The sequence below is a fragment of the Chrysemys picta genome, chromosome 2, assembly GCF_011386835.1.
Source record: "Chrysemys picta bellii isolate R12L10 chromosome 2, ASM1138683v2, whole genome shotgun sequence".
Classification (NCBI taxonomy): Eukaryota; Metazoa; Chordata; order Testudines; family Emydidae; genus Chrysemys; species Chrysemys picta.
This window is the reverse complement of record NC_088792.1, coordinates 248,535,608-248,549,154: the sequence shown is the minus strand read 5'-3', so window position 1 is coordinate 248,549,154 and position 13,547 is coordinate 248,535,608.

Sequence of the window (13,547 nt, the reverse complement as noted above, 5' to 3'; positions counted from 1 at the left end):
AGTCTTAGGTAGGGGGTGGGGTTCTGGAGGGCAGTTAGGAGCAGGGGTCCCAGGAGGGGGCAGTCAGGGGACAAGGAGGGGGTGGGGGGCTGGGAGTTCTGGGGGGGAGCTGTCAGGGGGCAGGAGTGGGGAGAGGGATCGGAGCAGTCAGGGGACAGGGAGCAGAGGGGTTTAGATGGGTTGGGAGTTCTGGGGGGGGCTGTCAGGGAGCAGGAGTGCGGAGAGGGATCGGAGCAGTCAGGGGACAGGGAGCAGAGGGGTTTAGATGGGTTGGGAGTTCTGGGGGGGGCTGTCAGGGGGTGGGGAGTGGTTGGATGGGGCGTGGGAGTCCCAGGGGTCTGTCTGGGGGTGGGGGTGTGGATAAGGGTTGGGGCAGTCAGGGGACAAGAGGCAGGGAGGCTTAGATAGGGAGTGGAGTCCTGGGGGGCAGTTAGGGGCAGGGGTCCCAGGAGGGGGCAGTCAGGGGACAAGGAACGGGGGGAGGGTTGGGGGTTCTGGGGGGGCGGGAAGTGGGAGGGGCAGGGGCGGGGCTAGGGCGGGGCTCCTCCCGTCCTCTTTTTTGCTTGCTGAAATATGGTAACCCTACTTTCAAGTATCAGAGGGGTAGCCATGTTAGTCTGAATCTGTAAAAAGCAACAGAGGGTCCTGTGGCACCTTTGAGACTAACAGAAGTACTGGGAGCATAAGCTTTCGTGGGTAAGAACCTCACTTGCATCTGAAGAAGTGAGGTTCTTACCCACGAAAGCTTATGCTCCCAGTACTTCTGTTAGTCTCAAAGGTGCCACAGGACCCTCTGACACTTTCAAGTCACTTTCATAGTATTGCCAACCCAAAATGATTCAAGGATTAGAAAACATACCTCTAGTCCTAGATTGAACTCCTTGAGTCTATTTAGCTTAACAAAAAGAAGGTAAAGGGGTGACTTGATTACTGTCTATAAGTACCCACTGAGGTACTATATTTAATAACGGGCTCTTCAATCTAGAAAGGCATAACATGATCCAATGGCTACAAGTTTAAGCTAGACAAATTCAGACTCGAAATAAGGTGTAATTTTTTAACGGTGAGAGTAATTAACCACTGGAACTTACCAAAGGTCATGGTGGAGTCTCCATTGCTGGCTATTTTAAAGTCAAGAATGCATGTTTTTCTAAAAGAGATAGTCTGGGAATTATTTTGGGGATGTTCTATGGCCTGTGCTATACAGGAGGTCAGACTATATTATCATAATGGTCCCTTCTGGCCTTAGAATCTATGAATCATAGGTATAAAATTACTCACATGCATAAGTGTTTGTGGGATGAAGACCTTAGATTGTAATATCATCTCCTGGTGGCAGGGACCATGTATTTCTATTTGTTCTGTAAAGTGCCTAACATTTTTAATAAGAAACAAGAAAGAACAAAAGAGATTACAGCAAGTCTGTGACAAGACGTGAGTATATGTGTGGGTGGAAGGGGGCAGGAGGGAGGGTCTGAAATAATTAAAATAAGCCAAAATTTGGGATAACAACAATATAAAAACAAAAGTGAAGAAACCAAACACAGCTGTAAGAATAGAGAGAATTAAAAATGCAGGAAAGAGCCACAAACTGTACCAAACTCTCATGCTTCCAGGGTGTGTTGTTGTTATTCTTCAAGCTTGTCATCATCATAGTAACAACAGGAAAAAATTGGCAGGTCTGACAATTCCTAATGAATATATTAGGCTGTGTCTTCCATAGCACATATATGTTTTTATTTGGTTACAGAAGGTCTTTTGCTAACTACATGAAAAGTTTAAGGAACATGTTTATTTCACAATATAATAATATTAATTTGCATAAATTATATATTGAATAGAAAAACCACCCTTCTCTTTGGAAAAGACTGTAATGGACTTTTCTTCTTGAAGGAACCTCTGCAGTCCAGATGCAACCTTCAGGATTCTCCCACCCTATTTTTCTCATCTTCTATTTGATCCCAGTGCAGCTTCTAATGCTTTTGATCACTCCAGTCTTTTTGACTACCTTGAACAAGAAGCCCATGAGCCAGATTATGTCAGGTTCTTCACTGTAAATCCAGTTTAGCATTAGTGGCATCAATGGATCTGATCTAGATTTACACCAGCGAAACTAAGATCAGAACTTGGGACTGTGTTTCGAGCATTTTCCTCTTCACTCTTGAATCCTAGGGTACCTCTCCAGCATCTCCTTCTTTTATTTCTACAAGCGGCTTTGCATCTTTTTCTCATCCTCTCTATCATTATACTAAAAACTAAAGATAAAAATACTTCACCAGTTTTCTCATCTGCACCTTCCCCTACCTGTTCAGAATTTTTGCCCTACAGTATATTTTTTATATTTTTTGTTCACTTTTGTTTAAGATGTCCCAAACATTGTGGTTTCCATGACTACCCTTAGAAAATAATTTATAAATCTAATTGACCCTAAATTTTCCTCTTCTTAATTTCATCCTGTGACAGTGTACCCCATAAGGCTTTATGGGGGGGGTGCTCATAAATGTATGTAGGATATAACTGGAATAGGGTTTTGCTACATATGCCATGTAACATATCTATGTAAAGATTATGATCTACTGGTTATGTTCATCCTAGTTGTATGCAGGCACCATTTGTGTGTCAAAGTTATGAACATTGGCTGTATAATTGCTTGATTTCTAAGTAGCCTTAGTTAGAACATTTGGTCACTTCTTGGGAAAGGAATGTGCAAATTAAGTGCTTAATCAGGAAGCACTTAACAGACAAAAGAGCTTGGAAGACTCCAATCCACATAAGAAGTCTACCTGAGGATGTTCAAGGTAGCATGTGGGTAATCGCTGTTACCTGCAAGTCCTGAGTCATGCATGGGCATGTGACTTGTCCATGTGATTCTGAATCTCCATTTTGTGACTGGATTCTACACAGGGTGAGGAGGGGGTCTCCTCCCACAAGAGAAAGTCTATTTAAACCCCTGGGAGGCCCCTCCATTTTGTCTTCAGCTGGCTAAAGAAGGAGCCTCTACATCCCCCAGGATACTTGAAGGAAACTGGAACAAAGGACAGTAACTACAGGGGGTGTGAGTGATTGCTGGACCCAGGCTAGAAGGAGATTAGTCTGTAAAGGGGAGCATTCTGGAACTGGTGAGGATCTTATCTGTATTTAGTTTGATTAGACATAGATTTGTGCACTTTATTTTATTTTGCTTGGTGACTTACTTTGTTCTGTCTGTTACTATTTGGAACCACTTAAATCCTACTTTCTGTATTTAATAAAATCACTTTTTACTTATTAATTAACTCAGAGTATGTATTAATACCCAGGGAGCAAACAACTGTGCATATCTCTCTATCAGTGTTATAGAGGGTGAACAATTTATGAGTTTACCCTGCATAACCTTTATGCAGGGTAAAACGGATGTATCTGGGTTTAGACCCCATTGGGAGTTGAGCGTCTGAATGCTAAAGACAAGCACACTTCTGTGAGCTGTTTTCAGGTAAACCTGCAGCTTTGAGGCAAGTAATTCAATTCCTGGATCTGTGTTGGAGCAGACGGGAGTGTCTGGCTCAGCAAGACAGGGTGCTGGAATCCTGAGCTGGCAGGGAAAATAGGAACAGGGGTAGTCTTGGCACATCAGTTGGCAGCTCCCAGGGGGGGTTCTGTGATCCAACCCATCACACATCCAATTCATGAGCGGTGGGTATAATAGACCAGGCCGCCAACCTGCCGCTGGACAACTGGGCCATGGTGGCCCTGCCCTTCCCCGACATCCCCACCGCCTCCTCCACTCGGCTCGGCCGGGCACTGGGCTGGTTGGGCTCGGTGGGGGTGGGCGGGGCCTTCAGGGGCAGGAGGAACTGATGCTCTGGGAGGCTGCTGGCTTGGCCCAGCGCTGGGGCCAGCCCGATTTGGGGGAGGCGGCTGTCAGGAGCATGGGGGCCGGTGGCTTGGCCCAGCACTGGGGCTGGGTCCCATACTTCTAGATTGTTAGAAGCTGCTATTGTATTAAACTGCTACCTGATGTAGCAAATTCCTACAGGTAGCAGTTTCTTGCACTATAGGGTATGTGAAATTGCTACATGTAGAAATGTGCTATCTGTAGCAGTTAGTGATACGTATAGATTGTAAGAAACAGCTTCTGTAAAAAGATGCTACTTTATTTGTACATGCTTGAAAACTGTTATCATATTTCTATGCCATTATCTCAATCATTAAGATTTTGAATAGAAACATATCCAGAACTGATCCCTGGAGAACCCCACTTGTTATGCTCATCTTATTTATCGTTATGTCCATCTAGGTTTCATTTCCATAGACTGTTTATGAGAAGGTCATGGAAGACAGTATCAAAAGCCTTACTAAAGGCAAGATATACCACATGTACTGCTTGTAGGCTTATTACACTGTTAAAGAAAGCTATCAGGTTGGTTTTACATGTGAGACTGCTTGAAATACCTTTTTTAGCAAAATGGACCTTTCGCTGCTGACAGACTTGAAGGTGGCAATTTTGCAACAAAAAAACTTCAAAAACAGACTCCAAAGAGAGACTGTTGAACTTGAATTAATATGCAAATTAGATACAATTAACTTAGGTTTGAACAGAGACTGGGAATGGTTGGATCATTACACTAATTGAATCTATTTCCCCATGTTAAGTATCCTCACACCTTCTATGGGTCATCTTGATTATCACTTCAAAAGTTTTTTTTCTCCTGCTGATGACAGCTCATCTCAATTGATTGGCCTCTTACAATTGGTATGGCTACTTCCACCTTTTCATGTTCTCTGTATGTATAAATATCTTCTTGCTGTATGTTCCAGTCTACGCATCCGATGAAGTGGGCTGTAGCCCACGAAAGCTTACACTCAAATAAATGTGTTAGTCTCTAAGGCGCACAAGTACTCCTGTTCTTTTTGGTATGTAAGACTGCTATCTGTAGGAATCAGCTACATCAGATGGTCTTTTTTTAGCAAAGTTGGACCTTTTGCTGCTATGGGTAGCATGGTCCTACAGGTAGCATTTTCACACACACATATGTGTATGAAACTGCAAACTGTAGGGATGTGATACCTGTAACACTGCAATGTGATGAAGCTAATTTCTACAGGCAGCAGTTTCTCACACCACCGATATGTGAGACTGCTATCTTTAGGAATCAGCTACAATGGCAGCAAGTCCTAACCCCTTGCCAATGATGAGTGGCCATTACACTTCAGTCTGCCCCAGTGAGCGGGGGCTAGATGATGACTGGCAGTAGCCACTGAGGCAAGGTGGGTTTAGAGGGTTAGTGGTTCCCCTGGGAGGGGAAACCCAGAATAAGGGGTTACTGTGGGGGCAGCACCACAAGGTAAAGGGCACCGGGGTCCAGCAGGGACACAGGTGCCAGCAGCAGGCGAGACACTGGCCAGTAGGAGGTGCTCTATACACTGGAGAGCTAATTCCTGAGATGACTAGCAGGAGGCGCTGCGTTGGTGAGTCTCGACCTTGCTACAGTGCCATTGGATTAAAGGAGCTTTTATGGCAAGAACCACCAATAGAGCAATCTATGTCTAATATAACTATGTTAAAAACTCTCACCTTAACCTATTACTTCCCATTTGATATGGTCTCGCATGATATTCTTATCAATAAACTAGGCAAATACAATTTAGATGGGGCTACTATAAGGTGGGTGCATAACTGGCTGGATAACCGTACTCAGAGAGTTGTTATTAATGGTTCCCAATCCTGCTGGAAAGGTATAACAAGTGGGGTTCCGCAGGGGTCTGTTTTGGGACCGGCTCTGTTCAATATCTTCGTCAACGACTTAGATATTGGCATAGAAAGTACACTTATTAAGTTTGCAGATGATACGAAACTGGGAGGGATTGCAACTGCTTTGGAGGACAGGGTCATAATTCAAAATGATCTGGACAAATTGGAGAAATGGTCTGAGGTAAACAGGATGAAGTTTAACGAAGACAAATGCAAAGTGCTCCACTTAGGAAGGAAAAATCAGTTTCACACATAGGGGAAGAGAGTACGGCAGAAAGGGATTTAGGGGTTATAGTGGACCACAAGCTAAATATGAATCAACAGTGTGATGCTGTTGCAAAAAAAGCAAACATGACTCTGGGATGCATTAACAGGTGTGTTGTGAGCAAGACACGAGAAGTCATTCTTCTGCTCTACTCTGCGCTGGTTAGGCCTCAACTGGAGTATTGTGTCCAGTTCCGGGCACCGCATTTCAAGAAAGAGGTGGAGAAATTTGGGAGGATTCAGAGAAGAGCAACAAGAATGATTAAAGGTCTTGAGAACATGACCTATGAAGGAAGGCTGAAAGAATTTGGTTTGTTTAGTTTGGAAAAGAGAAGACTGAGAGGGGACATGATAGCAGTTTTCAGGTATCTAAAAGCGTGTCATAAGGAGGAGGGAGAAAACTTGTTCACATTAGCCTCTAAGGATAGAACCAGAAGCAATGGGTTTAAACTGCAGCAAGGGAGGTTTAGGTTGGACATTAGGAAAAAGTTCCTAACTGTCAGGGTGGTTGAACACTGGAATAAATTGCCTAGGGAGGTTGTGGAATCTCCATCTCTGGAGATATTTAAGAGTAGGTTAGATAAATATCTATCAGGGATGGTCTAGACAATATTTGGTCCTGCCATGAGGGCACAGGACTGGACTCGATGACCTCTTGAGGTACCTTCCAGTCCTAGAATCTATGAATAATGTGCTTCTTTATTCCATGCGAAACACAAGGCCTTCACCATTGCTTCCAATCTTAGGTGGTTTCTTGCTGCAGTCTGAGCTTCATCTCATGTCATGTTGATAGCTTTCAGTTGTGCATTTCCATGTTGTTATTGGTCTACCCTGTTGCCTCTTGCCCAGGGGACTCCAATCCAGCACCTTTCTTGTTCTGTTATTCAATACTTTCCTCCATCTATGTCCTAGCTATCTTGGGGAAGCTAGGGGAAAAGACTTCAGGAACAGACCATATTTGCATAAACATAACTACTCTACCTAGGTATTCAGCAAAGGGAGTGCTTTGCCAAAGTGATCAAATTTGGGTGGTGTAGAGTTACAAATCATTTTGGTAGCGAGTGCAGAAGTAATGAAATATAATTATCCTCATTGTATGAGTAAAGTGCAGCAGAACTATACTTAGCTTAGCCTGATTAGGGGGTCATGCGAAACTGAACCTCACTTGCTAAGCAGGTGGTAAGGATGCCAAATTCCAGTGAACAGAGAGGGGTGGGAATAGCTGTTTCTACTTGGTCTGTCTAAGCAGTCTCAAACACTATTTGACTCTTCCCTCATCAGTGTTTAAGGACAGAGGTGGTTAGACTCAATTCAAAGTCTCTTTTTTGTTCAGAGATCAGTAGAGCTGATATTTTTGATAACCAGGTGTATGTGTTAAGTCTTAGGCCATGTCTACGCTACAAAGTTAAGTTGACTTCATGTAAGTTGGTATCGAGCCTCCAATTTAAGCAAGTTGATCTTGCATGTCCACGCTACACTCAGTGGATCAATGGAGTGCATCCTCACTAGCAGGGGTTGCATCGATGCACAGAACACTGCCCTGTGGGTAGCTATCCCACAGTGAACGTAGCTGAGTGGAATTAAGGGTTAGGCTTGCAATGCCATATGGGACCAAAACATTGGCGCAGTTGGTTATGGGAATATGGTGTTAGCCTCCCTTGATGCACTTACCTCCCTCCCTCACTCCTGCCCTGAAATCAATGGCAAACAAACCAAGCCTTTTTCCTGCCTTTTTTCATAAGCCTGGGTTACCCACACCAACGCTATACCACGAAAAGCATGGACCCCGCTCAGCTATACACTGTTGTTGTGAGCATTACAAACACCTTGTGCCTTATCCTGCAGTATTTACACAGCCGATACAGGAGCTGCCGCATGGAACAATGTGATGACACTCAAGCAGCCCTGCTGAAAGACATAGAGCGGAGCAATTCACAGTTGCTGGTGACAGTCACGCATCACCTTGACACAGCTGAGCGCCGTTTCTGGGCCCGGGAAACAAGCACTGACTGGTGGGACTGCATCGTTATGCAGCTATGGAATGACTAGCAGTGGCTGCAGAACTTTTGAATGCATAAGTCCACTTTCCAGGAACTGTGTGAAGAGCTTTCCCCAGCCCTGAAGCGCAGCAATACTAAAATGAGAGGGGAGAAGTGAGTGGCAATAGCTCTGTGGAAGTTTGCAACGCCAGACTGCTACCGGTCAGTGGGGCATTAATTTGGAAGGGTAAACCTACTGTGGGAACTGTTGTGATCCAAGTCTGCAGGACCATAAACAGACTTCTGCTAAGAAGGGTAGTGACTCTAGGCAACGTGCAGGACATAGTGGATGGTTTTGCCATGATGGGGTTTCCTAACTGCTTTGGGGCAATAGACAGCGCCAGACCACCTTGCCAAAGAGTACATAAACTGAAAGGGGTGGTGGATCACAGGCGCCATTTCACTCACATCAATGTGGGATGGTTGGGAAAGGTGCATGACACACGCATCTTTAGGCATGCAGGTCTATTCAGAAAGCTGCAAGCAGGGACTTTCTTTCCAGATTGCAAAATAACCATTGGTCCAGGTTCTTGGACAGTGTAATTCTCCATGCTCTGAGCTCCATCTTGTCACTCTCGGAGGTGCACATTAACTCATTGAACATGTCCTCCCAGTCCCAAGTCTTCTTTTTCTGCCTTCTAATCTGGGAAAGTCTCTGTCCCGGTGTGGAGGATGCGCCGACGGACAAGGTTTCAGCTGCAGGGAATACAAAGCGCCAGGGTAGCATTGATAGTAGTTTCTGGAGCAAGGTTAATTTTTTTTATAAAAAAAACACACACCTCAGTACACTTCACTGCAAGCCACAATGTAATCATAACTGCTGGCTATTGCAAGAGTCATTTTGCTGCTCCAGCCATGGTAAGTAAGGCCAGGCCATGAGGCCTGGGCGAGAGGTCTTGTGCTGCTGCTTTTATGAACACATCCTTGGGATCATAGGTTGAAACTTGAGAAAAGCCCCCTTTCCCCTAGTATCTTGGATGGTGATTGAGGACAAGCACCAGAGTAAATCCCCCCCAAATAGTTTGTTTTTTATAAAAGTGACACCAGGTTGTGGGGAAGGAAGACAGACAGGAAACTGCCACCTCCCCTTTTTTTCCAATGCTGCTTGCAATACACAGTGATCCTTTCCAATCACAACCACAACATGTTTGGGAAAGCGTGGTTGTGTGACCCAGATTTCACCAAACAGGGGGCAGATTACTTGTTGAATTGTTTGCAGTTTAAGGGCTCGCATTGAAAACTTCCCCCATTTCCCCTAGGTGACCGTATGCAATATCACTCTCTGAGGGTAACAGAGGCAGCAAGGGAGCAGATGCTGTAATTGTCTGGGTTCAAACCTGGTCCTTATGCTGCAATGCTGTGTGCTGCAATGATGCCAGCAGAGTTAATACTGGAGTGGCCCAGAAAAGTGTCCTACCATGGTGGACGAAAAAAGGCAGCCCTTCCCAGAAACCTTCTGTAAAGGATCACAAAGTACCTCCATGAAAGCTTCCTAGAAATCTCCATGGAGGATTCCTGGGCCATCCCCGTGCACATAAACAGTCTTTTTCGGAGAACACGTAGCTGTGTAGCTGGAGTGGCCACCGATACCTACCTTTTTGTTCAGATTAACCATAAAAAATAATAGCATGCAACCCCTACAATTTGATTGGAAATGTGCACTCACCAGAGGTGCCTTCCCTGGTCTTATGCTCTGCTGCCAACTAGTCCTGTGAAGGGATAGACTCCAGGGTTAAAAACAGTTCTTGGCTGTCAGGGAGAATGGAACCTCTGCTTGCCCACCTCACATTCTTCTCCTCCTCTTCCTCGCCAACAATGTCCTCGTTTTTGCTCGAGGTCACCTGGGCTCCTGGGAGGTATCCATGGAGTGTTTTGGGGTAGTGGTGGGGTTGCCACTAAGAATCGTATGCAGCTCCTCATAAAAGCAGCATGTCTGTGGGGCAGAACCAGAATGACTGTTCGCCTCCCTTGTCTTCTGGTACGCTGGTCTTGAAGCACTTAAGAGGAGAGGAAAGTGATCAGGAACAGTCAACATGGATTCACCAAGGGCAAGTCATGCCTGACTAACCTAATTGCCTTCTGTGATGAGATAACTGGCTCTGTGGATGAGGGGAAAGCAATGGATATGTTGTTCCTTGACTTTAGCAAAGCTTTTGAAATACTGCCTCCCACAGTATTTTTGCCAGCAAGTTAAAGAAATATGAGCTGGATGAATGGACTATAAGGTGGATAGAAAACTGGCTAGATCGTCGGGCTCAACGGGTAGTGATCAATGGCTCCATGTCTAGTTGGCAGCCGGTATCAAGCGGAGTGCCCCAAGGGTTGGTCCTGGGACCAGTTTTGTTCAATATCTTCATTAATGATCTGGAGGATGGCGTGGATTGCACCCTCAGCAAGTTTGCAGATGACACTAAACTGGAAGGAGTGGTAGATACGCTGGAGGGTAGGGATAGGATACAGAGGGACCTAGACAAATTGGCGGATTGGGCCAAAAGAACTCTTATGAGGTTCAACAAGGATAAGTGCACTTAGGACGGAAGAATCCCATGCACTGCTACAGACAAGGGACCGAGTGGCTAGGCAGCAGTTCTGCAGAAAAGGACCTAGGGGTTACAGTGGACGAGAAGCTGGATATGAGTCAACAGTGTGCCCTTGTTGCCAAGAAGGCTAATGGCATTTTGGACTGTATAAGTAGGAGCATTGCCAGCAGATCGAGGGACGTGATCATTCCCCTCTATTCGGCATTGGTGAGGCCTCATCTGGAGTACTTTGTCCAGTTTTGGGCCCTACACTACAAGAAGGATGTGGAAAAATTGGAAAGAGTCCAGCGGAGGGCAACAAAAATGATTAGGGAGCTGGAGCACATGACTTATGAGGAGAGGCTGAGGGAACTGGGATTGTTTAGTTTGCAGAAGAGAAGAATGAGGGGGGATTTAATAGTTGCTTTCAACTACCTGAAAGGGGGTTCCAAAGAGGATGGATCTAGACTGTTCTCAGTGGTACCAGATGAGAGAACAAGGAGTAATGGTCTCAAGTTGCAGTGGGGGAGGTTTAGGTTGGATATTAGGAAAAACTTTTTCACTAGGAGGGTGGTGAAGCACTGGAATGGGTTACCTAGGGAGGTGGTAGAATCTCCTTCCTTAGAGGTTTCTAAGATCAGGCTTGACAAAGCCCTGGCTGGGATGATTTAGTTGGGGATTAGTCCTGCTTTGAGCAGGGGGTTGGACTAGATGACCTGAGGTCCCTTCGAACCCTGATATTCTATGATACGCTTGCCGAAGCATCTTTATTTTCATGCGGCACTGCTGCGTGTCCCTGATGTAGCTCCTCTCCCACATGCCTCACGCAATCTTGACATAGATGTCAGGATTGCTTCTGCTGGATTGGAGTTCTGCCTGCACAGACTCTTCTCCCCACACAGCAATAAGATCCACCACCTCTTGTGTACTCCATGCTGGAACGTGTTTGAGGCCTTGATCTCCATGATCAGCTGTTCTGGCAAGCTCTCCACAAGGCTTTCATCAAACAGGAAATAGAAATTCAAAAATTCCTGGGGCTTTAACAAGGGAGCGAGCAGCTGTTTCCCGTGTACCTGGCTGACATGCAGTGGAGTTGAAAGTGCTCTCCAGAGCAGGCACAGCGGAGCACAGTGGGACACCTCCAGGAGGCCAATTCATTCAAATTACACAATGCATAGTCTACACTATCCCCATGTCGAGCCTTGGATGTTGAATCAACCACTACACCTCTCGTGGAGGTGGAGTACAGAAGTCGACTTTACAGGCCACTTAGATCGGCAGAAGGGACTCAGTAGTGTAGACACCTACATTATTAAATCGACTTAGTGCGGCTTATGTCGACCTAAGTTTGTAGTGTAGACCTGCCCTTAGATGCAGTGTGGGACAGTATTGCAGGGAAGGAGACTGCACAGCCTGCACTAGCAGTGAGAGTCCTCACTGTCCTCTGCAGTCACGGAGACCTGGGCTAAGTGGTGGTACTTCAGTATGTGGGATGGCAGTAGAGAGGTAGGTGGCAGCACAGAAGTGGTGACAGAGTGAACAATGGCACAGTGGCCAATGGTGGCAGAGTAAATGATGGTGCAATGGCCAACAGCAGCAGAGGGAACAATGATGGCAGTGGGCAGCGATGGCAGAGTGAACGACTGAGCGGGGTGCAGAGGCGGGACCAGGGTGTGATGTGCTAAAGGAATATTCATTCATCGGACTTTCCCACCACAACGTGATAAACTGAGGCAAAGGACACTGCCCAACGCACTCTGGGGTCAGTGTTCATGGTTATATGCTTTCAAATCATGGTTGTGGTGTTTTCCCAAATTAATGCCAGATTCCTTTTCCCTTTTTAATAGAAGTTTTCTTTGCTTTTCACAGACTCAGTGCTTTTGAGAGGGAAGTATTGCATCTTAGAGGTGCCCAGTGGTGGTGTTACATTTTACCAGATTAGTGGGTGTAGTCTCAAGCCAGTTCTGTGTTGTATTGTTAAGAGGATCCCCTAGATATTGAACCTGGCCCATGGTGCTGTTGACTCCACCTGGCAGAAGGGTTACACATAATTTTCTGTCCTATCAGTTTCTGTTTTGTTTTCCTCCAAAGTTCTTCATCTGTGATTTTTTTTTCTGGCCATCTGATATTGAGGATTTGTCTAAGGCAACTATTTATAAATACTTGGAGTTTAGATAGTAAGGTCTTTATAAATCTCTAAGTTTCAGTACCATATAGCAAGACAGACTCTACAATGGTGTTAAATATTCAACATTTAGTTCAGAAGACAAGGTTTCTGTTTCTCCAGATTGACTTTAGGGTTGCAAATGCATGTCTGGCTTTTGCTATTCTGGATTTAATGTCTTTGTCTGTTCCACCTGTTTTGCTTATGATGCTGCTGAGATATATGAAGTGCTAAACCCTTTTATGTCAGTGCCAGCAAGTGTTGTTGTTGTTTCTTGTTGTGTGTTTGTTCTCATGGTTTTGGATTTGTTGGTGTTGATTTTCAGCCCTACTTACTGTGCATGGGTCTGGAGAACATTAGTTTTAGTTTGCATATCTGTGTGGATATGGGACAGCAGGCTGATGTTGTCTGCCAAGTCAAGGTGTTGCAGCTTCTTTGTGAAAGTCCATTGTATACAACTTGGCTGTTCTGTGGCCTTTTTGATTACCCAATCCATTACCATTAGGAAGGTCATGGGTAACATAAGACATCCTTGTCTGACACCAGTAGTTACCCCTAATGGCTTAGTCAATTTGTTGTTATGTATTACTTAGCATGTCATATTTTCATAGAAGCTCTAGATAATATTCACATAATAGTGTAGCAACTTCCACAAGGCTGTTCTATCTACTGTGCCAAAGGGCTTTTTGAAATCTATGAAATTCACGGAGAGCGGTGACTGCCACCGTATCAACAGTTCTGTGATGATACTCAGGGCTGCTATTTGATCTATGCATGATTTCTCCTGTCTGAACCCTGCCTGTTCTTGCTGCAGCCTTGTCTCTACTGCC